Source organism: Salvelinus sp. IW2-2015, linkage group LG34 (assembly GCF_002910315.2).
Source record: "Salvelinus sp. IW2-2015 linkage group LG34, ASM291031v2, whole genome shotgun sequence".
NCBI classification, from domain to species: Eukaryota; Metazoa; Chordata; class Actinopteri; order Salmoniformes; family Salmonidae; genus Salvelinus; species Salvelinus sp. IW2-2015.
The window spans coordinates 4,401,879-4,411,032 of NC_036873.1; positions in this window are offsets into that span (position 1 = coordinate 4,401,879).

Below are 9,154 nucleotides of genomic sequence, written 5' to 3' on the forward strand. Positions count from 1 at the left end.
ATTTATGAAGTAATTGGTGATTGGGGTTTCTAGATGATCCAAATATATTTTTCCATACAGTCTCCCAATTGATTTGTCTTTCAGCAAGTGTAAAATCCTTTTCCCATACAGTGGATAGAGTTAATGGTTTTTGTGCCGCTCAAATGGATTGACTATAGATATCAGAAACAACTCCTTTTGAGGGGTGTCTGTCCGTTAGAAGTTTGACCAATGGGTGTACTGCTAGTTCTGCTCCCCAGGGGACCCCATAGGCTGGTGTGGATAGACTAGTTCTGCTCCCCAGGGGACCCCATAGGCTGGCGTGGATAGACTAGTTCNGGCTGGCGTGGATAGACTAGTTCTGCTCCCCAGGGGACCCCATAGGCTGGTGTGGATAGACTAGTTCTGCTCCCCAGGGGACCCCATAGGCTGGCATGGATAGACTAGTTCTGCTCCCCAGGGGACCCCATAGGCTGGCGTGGATAGGCAGAGTTGAAGGTAAAGACTAAATGATGAACCTGGAACATTAAAACACTAGCGGACTTCCTGGAAACTGAGGAGTCCATTCATATTGAATATGTCTTTGAAAGTTTAAATACCTTTCTTAGACCAAGAATATGATATAAATGATTTCTTACACACTAAGAATTCTTTATTACGACATATTGGAGAGTATAAATGCCATTTAAGATTAGATCTCATATACTTCTCTGTAGTTTTCCACACATGTACTGAGTATGCTATAATGGGTCCAAACAATAATGCACTGTTTTTAGTAGTCAATCCAGAAAATAATAAATATTGTAATCTAATTGTGCAACATCTCTTCTATGTTGCATATTTAATCTGTGGTCTCTTTCTCCCCCAAATTAAGTTCTATGACAGAGTCAAGTTTAGACCAATAGTCTATAGGAGGAGGCAGTGGTAACACGGAACTCATGAAATTGATACGAGGGAGGACATTTAAAAAAAAAAAACTTTAATAATTGAGATTCTAGAGAAATTGCTTGTTCAGTTTGTTTGATTTTGATATGTGAGTAAGACACATTTTGATGTATGTTTTGTACCAGCGGTTCAAGAGAGAGAGAGCAAATAGCATGGGGAGGTGGGACAACTTTGACTTTTACCCATTTTTTCTCCCTAATTGGTAGTTACAGTCTTGTCCCATCGCTGCAACTCGGGAGAGGCAAAGGTCAAGATCCATGCCTCCTCCGAAACACGACCCTGCCAAGCCGCACTGCTTCTTGACACACTGCTCGCTTAACCCAGAAGCCAGCCGGACCAATGTGTCAGAGGAAACACCATCCAACTGATGACGGAAATCAGATTGCAGGTGCCCGGCCCGCCACAAGGAGTCCCTAGAGCACAATGGGACAAGGAAATCCTCCCCTAACCTGGACAATGCTGGGCCAATTGTGTGCTGCCTCATGGGTCTGGGATCAAACCCGGGACTGTAGTGACGCCTCAAGCACTGTGATGCAGTGCCTTAGACCGCTGCGCCACTCGAGAGGCCTTTCCTTTGGTATTTTGGGTTATTTTATTAGGATCCCCATTAGCTGTTGCGAAAGCAGCAGCTACTCTTCCTAGGGCCACAGAAAACATAAAACCAGATTTTAGTTATTAGGATTTTATTAGGATTAGTCGACGACAATGGCGACAGCTAGTCTTACTGGTGTCCGACATATAACGAAAAAGACATTACAGACAAAATAGTTTACATTTTACATATATTTAAAAACATTAACATATCGTGCATCTATCAGTTACACATACAGTACATGTCAGTACATACACACATGAAGTAGGTCACATGGGGGAGAGGGGCTGTACCGTGAGGTGTTGCTTTATTTGTGTTTTTTAAACCAGGTTTGTTGTTTACTTGTGCTATATAAGATGGAAGGGAGTTCCATGCACTCATGGCTGTGTAAAATACTATATGTTTCCTTTAATTTGTTCTGGACCTGGGGACTGTGAAAAGACCCCTGGTGGCATGTCTGGTGAAGTAAGTGTGTGTGTGTCAGTGCTGTGTGTAAGTTGACTATGCAAACTATTTGGAATTTTCAACACATAAATGTTTCTTATAAAAAGAAAAGTGATGCAGTCAGTCTCTACTCAACTCTTAGCCAAGGGAGACTGTCATGCATAGTATTAATATCAGCCCTCTGATTACAATGAAGAGCAAGATGTACCGCTCCGTTCTGGGCCAGCTGCAGCTGAACTAGGTCTTTCCTTGCAGCACTTGACCACATGGCTGAACAATAATCAAGATCAGACAAAACTAGAACCCGCAGGACTTGCTTTTTGAAATGTGGTGTCAAAAAATCGGAGCATCTCTTTATTATGAACAGACCTCTACTCATTTTAACAACCATTGAATCTATATATTTTGACCATGACAGTTTATAATCTAATGTAAAACCAAGTAATTTAGTCTCCTCCCTATAGGCTCTCATCGTTGTCAAGTGATCAGTCCTACCACTGTTGTTTCGTCAGCAAACTTAATGATGGTGTTGGAGTCGTGTTTGGCCACGCAGTCATGGGTGAAAAGGGAGTACAGGAGGGGACTGAGTACACACCCCTGAGGGGCCCCAGTGTTGAGGATCAGCGTGGCAGATATGTTGTTGCCTACCCTTACCACCTGGGGGCGGCCCGACAGGGAGTACAAGATCCAGTTGTGGAGGAAGGTGTTTAGTCCCAGGGTCAGCTTAGTGATGAGCTTTGTGGACACTATGGTGTTGAATGCTGAGCTGTAGTCAATGAACAGCATTCAAGGGCTGATCTGTGGAAAGAAACCTCTCTCTTAATATCTAATCAATCATTGAGCCATACTTCTCAAAAGCCCTGTTTATACCTGGTTCTAACCTTTGTCCTGATCTTGTCCACATTCTGACAGTGCCCACAGTTGTAGACGATGAACAGATTGTGATCAGATCTTCCGACCACCTCCAGAGATAGTCAGGGACCCTGACCCATTGTGACCAGGAATTCTAGTCACAATGCGAACACAATAGACGGATAAAATACATTTTATACTTTTATCACAATGTGGATAAGGACGCATGTTTGTACCTGGGACAGAGCGAGGCAATGGTATTTGAACAAACCCTTTCACCAGGAGCATTCTTTAAACACCTGGATGTGTATGCATTTCTCAAAGCAGGTTGGGTAATTCAGTTTTTACACCTTTGACTCTGAGCCAACATGTAATGACATGTGTTTAAAGCCCCCATGCAGTAATTTTGTTTTTAAATAATCACTGTATATCTAATAAATCACTGTGTGTGCTTATTTAGTGAAAATAACGATTTATTTCCCTGAATCACCTTTGACACTTGAAATGCTCAGTCGGATCGCGTGGGCATCAGGAAACAAATACAAATATATTTACATACATAGCCCTGATTGGCTGATAGGATGGTCTAGAACCCACCCCTTTAACCAGATGAACAGTCATTGGTCTATTATAATCATAATATGGGCCAAAAGTTAGGTCTCACCTGAACAGGTTGAAATTCCAGGCATTGTTTCCAAACAGCTCTTACACAAAAATGACATTAATCATAATTATCACAATTTCAGAGTGTTATTTTTACCTCATAGTGTGGAAATATCATACAAAAACATGAAAATATGTTCTTACTGAACTGCCCCTTTAAGGCGTGGTTGCTGTGCGTGACATTGCACCCCATCACAAAAGGAAACATCAGGGACAATAATAGGATATGTAACCTTCTTCTAGTACAAATTCATTCAACACCCTGATACACAGAAATACCATATTATCACATGCACTTTAGTCATTGTGTAATTTGCATTTAACAGTGTGATGAATACATCATGCGTACACGCCATTCTGACTGAACAGCTACGTGCGTCATTTGAGCACAATGTGAGTTTTGAACAGGAGATAGTACATCCAATCTAATTCACAGCAGTTGGGAGGTAGCTGTAAATATAGGTTTATGACCGGTGGTGTTAACTTAATTATATGATTTAAACTATAAAGTTCACACCCAGCTCCTAGTCAATGTAGCCGCCCTATCATTACATATGGCCTAGAAGCCCAACAACAGCAGAGAGAACATTCACACACACATACACACACTCACACATTCCATCAGTATACCATTCCACCCATCTCTCCATTTAGTAAGGACCTATGACATAATTAGGCAGACACATTATCGTACTTAGCATGGGTGTGTTGTATTGTATCACATTGTATAAGTAGTCTTGCACGAGCCTTGTCTTGTGCTTGCCAGAATGGCCCATAGGAGCAGGAGTCTATCTGTGCTGCACCGTGAGACAGGTTGATGTACAAGTACACCACCTGGACAGGACTCTAGTCTATCGCAGGGCCTTACCACCAATCTATCTCTTTAAAGCTGCAATATGTAACTTTTTGAGAACCCGGCCAAATTCACATAGAAAGTCTAAGAAGCGTTAGATCTGTTCTACGTGCGTTATTTCTATGCTTCTCTTAAGTTTTGTTTTTGGGTCTTTTACTTCAAACCAGCTGAAAATACAATAGTTTTGGTTACTGAAAAGATATTTCACAGTGGTTTAGATGGTACAAATTAGGCAAACTATTACATATTTAGCAGCCAGGAGATGGTGGATTGAGCAGAGAAACATCTGGTCCCATACATTCTTTGGTATGACTCGGCCAGGGATCAATCTCCCACAAGTTTCCTGAGTTGGTCTCTATCACATGTAGGGTTGCAATATTCTGGTTACTTTCCAAAAATGACCAGGTTTTCCTGAAATGTTGGTTGGAGGATTCCAGATTTCTGGCCCATTTCCTTCTGATTTCTGTAAAACCTGGGAATTTTGGAAAAGTAAAAAAATGTGGCAACCCTGGTGTCAGGGACAATGTTTAAATAATTTTATCATTTCATTCCATTACTGCTAGAGATATATCATTGCCATTCAGAGATAATAGGTTCAAATGCTACATGTAGCTTCTTTAAGGACGATCTCCTCAGGGACTCCTGGTACAGGGCAGTTTCTCAGCTCTGTGGAGGGGCTGCACAAACCCAAAGACCACTATGATAGAGAAACAAATGGACATACCAAATGTATACTCCACTTGTTTTATTAAACGATAAATGATCAACTGAAGAACCAGTGGGAGGTACGTGACAACCATAGACACCATGATCATTGAAATGATTCTGAAGGCCCTCAGTTTCATGTTGTTCATCCCTTCCTCTTCCCCCGGCCCAGGACATTTCAGGGCCCTGAGAACAGCCAGGCAGCAGAACAACATCACAGAACACATAACCAGGGTGAAACCCAAAGTAAAGTCATTCATTATACATTTTGATTCACCAAGCATATAAGCAAAGCAGGACCCAAGCAACATCAGCCAGACGACAGCACAACACCCCACCCTGTATCTCAGGGGTTTGTACTTCAGGAAGGTTACTGGGTAGACCACCGCCAGGTAGCGCTCCACACAGATACAACACTGGAACAGAGGACGACCAGTAAGGATGAAACCCTTAAAGAAAATCGCAACGCTCCATAAAACACCATCCTCTTGGAAGTAATTCAGGATGTGATTATGGAGTATAAACATCAGACTGGACAAGCAGGTGAGTATATCAGACACGGCCAGGTTGCGAGAGAAAACGTCTGAGGCCATCACCCCCCCCGCTCCGCTCAGTATCAGCCACAGAACGTAGGCATTGGTGGAAAGACTCAGGATGAGGTTTATTGAGTCGCCAGCAGTGTATAGTAGATACTGCACATAAAGTAGGGGTTTCGTGGAGAGGAGAGTAGAATTGCCGTTTACGGAATTGTTCATCTTTTCACAGTTGTTGGGGTCTGTGAATATACGGGACAAAAATGGCCTCAGAGTGATATTGTAACTATTGTAAACATCAACAGGTTACAGCTTATTAGATAAACGGTCAGATATTACAAATAAACCCTGACTAGTGCTGTTATACGGCAACTTGAGTCCTAAAGAAATAGAAGAGTATATGCTGAAATATGTCAAGTCTATGTTAATAGCAGACTACAATAAAGAACAGTTAACTATACTGTATGCAACACAATGACATACCACACAACACAATTACAGACCACTCAATGATATTAGAAAATGTCCAGCTTAATCTAAACTTCTAACCTTTGTAGTTGGAGAGGTCTTCCCTCTGTTAAGGTTGTAATGGCAGTGGAGTGTCTGAATTTTGCATAAATACAGTAGGTAAAGTCTGTCTGAATTATGCATATTAGTAGGTAAAGTTAGCGGTCGATATTCCTTCCTTGGTTATACGTGGGCTCTATCCCAAAATGGCACACCCTATTCCCTATATAGTGCAGTACTTTTGACCAAGGCCCATAGGTTAATGCACTGTATAAGGAATAGGGTGCCATTTGGGACTCAACCTGATAATGCATGTCTGAATTTGCATGAWCAGCTACATTTGCTTTTGGGAGTTATGTTTCAGAACCATGATATAGCTAGACAAATCTGTGTGTGGGGGGACATACAAGACCACTGATAATCTCCCTCGATCTGGGGCTCCACGCAAGATCTCACCCCGTGGGGTCAAAATGATCACAAGAACGGTGAGCAAAGATCCCAGAACCACACAGACCTAGTGAATGACCTGCAGAGAGCTGGGACCAAAGTAACAAAGCCTACCATCAGTAACACACTACGCCGCCAGGGACKCAAATCCTGCAGTGCCAGACGTGTCCCCCTGCTTAAGCCAGTACATGTCCAGGCCCGTCTGAAGTTTGCTAGAGAGCATTTGGATGATCCAGAAGAAGATTGGGAGAATGTCATATGGTCAGATGAAACCAAAATATAACTTTTTGTTAAAAACTCAACTCGTCGTGTTTGGAGGACAAAGAATGCTGAGTTGCATCCAAAGAACACCATACCTACTGTGAAGCATGGGGGTGGAAACATCATGCTTTGGGGCTGTTTTTCTGCAAAGGGACCAGGACGACTGATCCGTGTAAAGGAAAGAATGAATGRGGCCATGTATCGTGAGATTTTGAGTGAAAACCTCCTTCCATCAGCAAGGRCATTGAAGATGAAACGTGGCTGGGTCTTTCAGCATGACAATGATCCCAAACACACCGCCCGGGCAACGAAGGAGTGGCTTCRTAAGAAGCATTTCAAGGTCCTGGAGTGGCCTAGCCAGTCTCCAGATCTCAACCCCATAGAAAATMTTTGGAGGGAGTTGAAAGTCCRTGTTGCCCAGCAACAGACCCAAAACATCACTGCTCTAGAGGAGATCTGCATGGAGGAATGGGCCAAAATACCAGCAACAGTGTGTGAAAACCTTGTGAAGACTTACAGAAAACGTTTGACCTCTGTCATTGCCAACAAAGGGTATATAACAAAGTATTGAGATACACTCTTGTTATTGACCAAATACTTATTTTCCACCATAATTTGCAAATAAATTCATTAAAAATCCTACAATGTGATTTTCTGGATTTTTTTCCCTCATTTTGTCTGTCATAGTTGAAGTGTACCTATGATGAAAATTACAGGCCTCTCTCATCTTTTTAAGTGGAAGAACTTGCACAATTGGTGGCTGACTAAATAATGTTTTGCCCCACTGTACATACATACATATACTAACATTCAAAAGTTTGGTGTCACTTAGAAATGGCCTTGTTTTTGAAAGAAAAGCACATTTTTTGTCCATTAAAATAACATCAAATTGATCAGAAATACATTGTAGACATTGTTAATGTTGTAAATGTCTATTGTAGCTGGAAACGGCAGATTTTTTATGGAATATCTACATAGGCGTACAGAGGCCAATTATAATGCCAGCATCTTGGAGTCGCCTCTTCACTGTTGATGTTGAGACTGGTGTTTTGCGGGTACTATTTAATGAAGCTGCCAGTTGAGGACTTGTGAGGCATCTGTTTCTCAAACTAGACACTCTAATGTACTTGTTCTCTGGTTCAGTTGTGCACCGGGGCCTTCCACTTCTCCCTCTATTCTGGTTAGAGCCAGTTTGCGCTGTTCTGTGAAGGGAGTAGTACACAGCGTTGTACGAGATCTTCAGTTTATTGGCAATTTCTCGCATGGAATAGCCTTCATTTCTGAGAACAAGAATAGACTGACGAGTTTCAGAAGTAAGTTCTTTGTTTCTGGAGATTTTGAGCCTGTAATCGAACCCATAAATGCTGATGCTCCAGATACTCAACTAGTCTAAAGGCCAGTTTTACGGCTTTTTGAATCAGAACAACCGTTTTCAGCTGTGCTAACATAATTGCAAAAGGGTTTTCTAATGATCAATTAGCCTTTTAAAATGATAAACTTGGATTAGCTAACAAAACGTGCCATTGGAACACAGGAGTGATGGTTGCTGATAAAGGGCCTCTGTACGCCTATGTAGATATTCCATTAAAAATCAGCTGTTTCCAGCTACAGTAGTCATTTACAACATCAACAATGTCTACACTATATTTCTGATCAATATGATGTTATTTTAATGGATAAAAAAATTTGCTTTTCTTTCAAAACAAGGGCATTTCTAAGTGACCCCAAACTTTTGAACGACAGTGTATATATATACATAACCAGTCAAAAGTTGGACTCACCTACTCATTCAAGGGTTTTCTTAATTTTTTAAATTGTAAAATAATAGTGAAGACATCAAAACTATCAAATAACACATATGGAATCATGTATTAACCAAAAAAGTGTTAAACAAATCAAAATATATTTTATTTTGCCTTGATGACAGCTTTGCACACTCTTGGCATTCTCTCAACCAGCTTCATGAGGTAGTCACCTGGAATGCATTTAAATGAACAGGTGTGCCTTGTTAAATGTTACTTTGTGGAATTTATGGTGGTACCAATCCTTCCATCTTGCTGAGTATATCATTTCACAAAGGGTGTGATACATTATGTATACAATGAGTGAACAAATCATTAAGAACACCTTCCTAATATTCAGTTGCCCTCAGAACATCATCGGGGTATGGACTCAATTCCTCGGGGCATGGACTCTACAAGGTGTCGAAAGCATTCCACAGGGATGCTGGCCCATGTTGACTCCAATGCTTCCCACAGTTCTGTCAAGTTGGCTGGATGTCCTTTGGGTGGTGGCCCATTCTTGATACACATGAGAAACTGTTGAGTGTGAAAAACCCAGCAGCGTTGCATTTCTCGACAAACTCAAACCGGT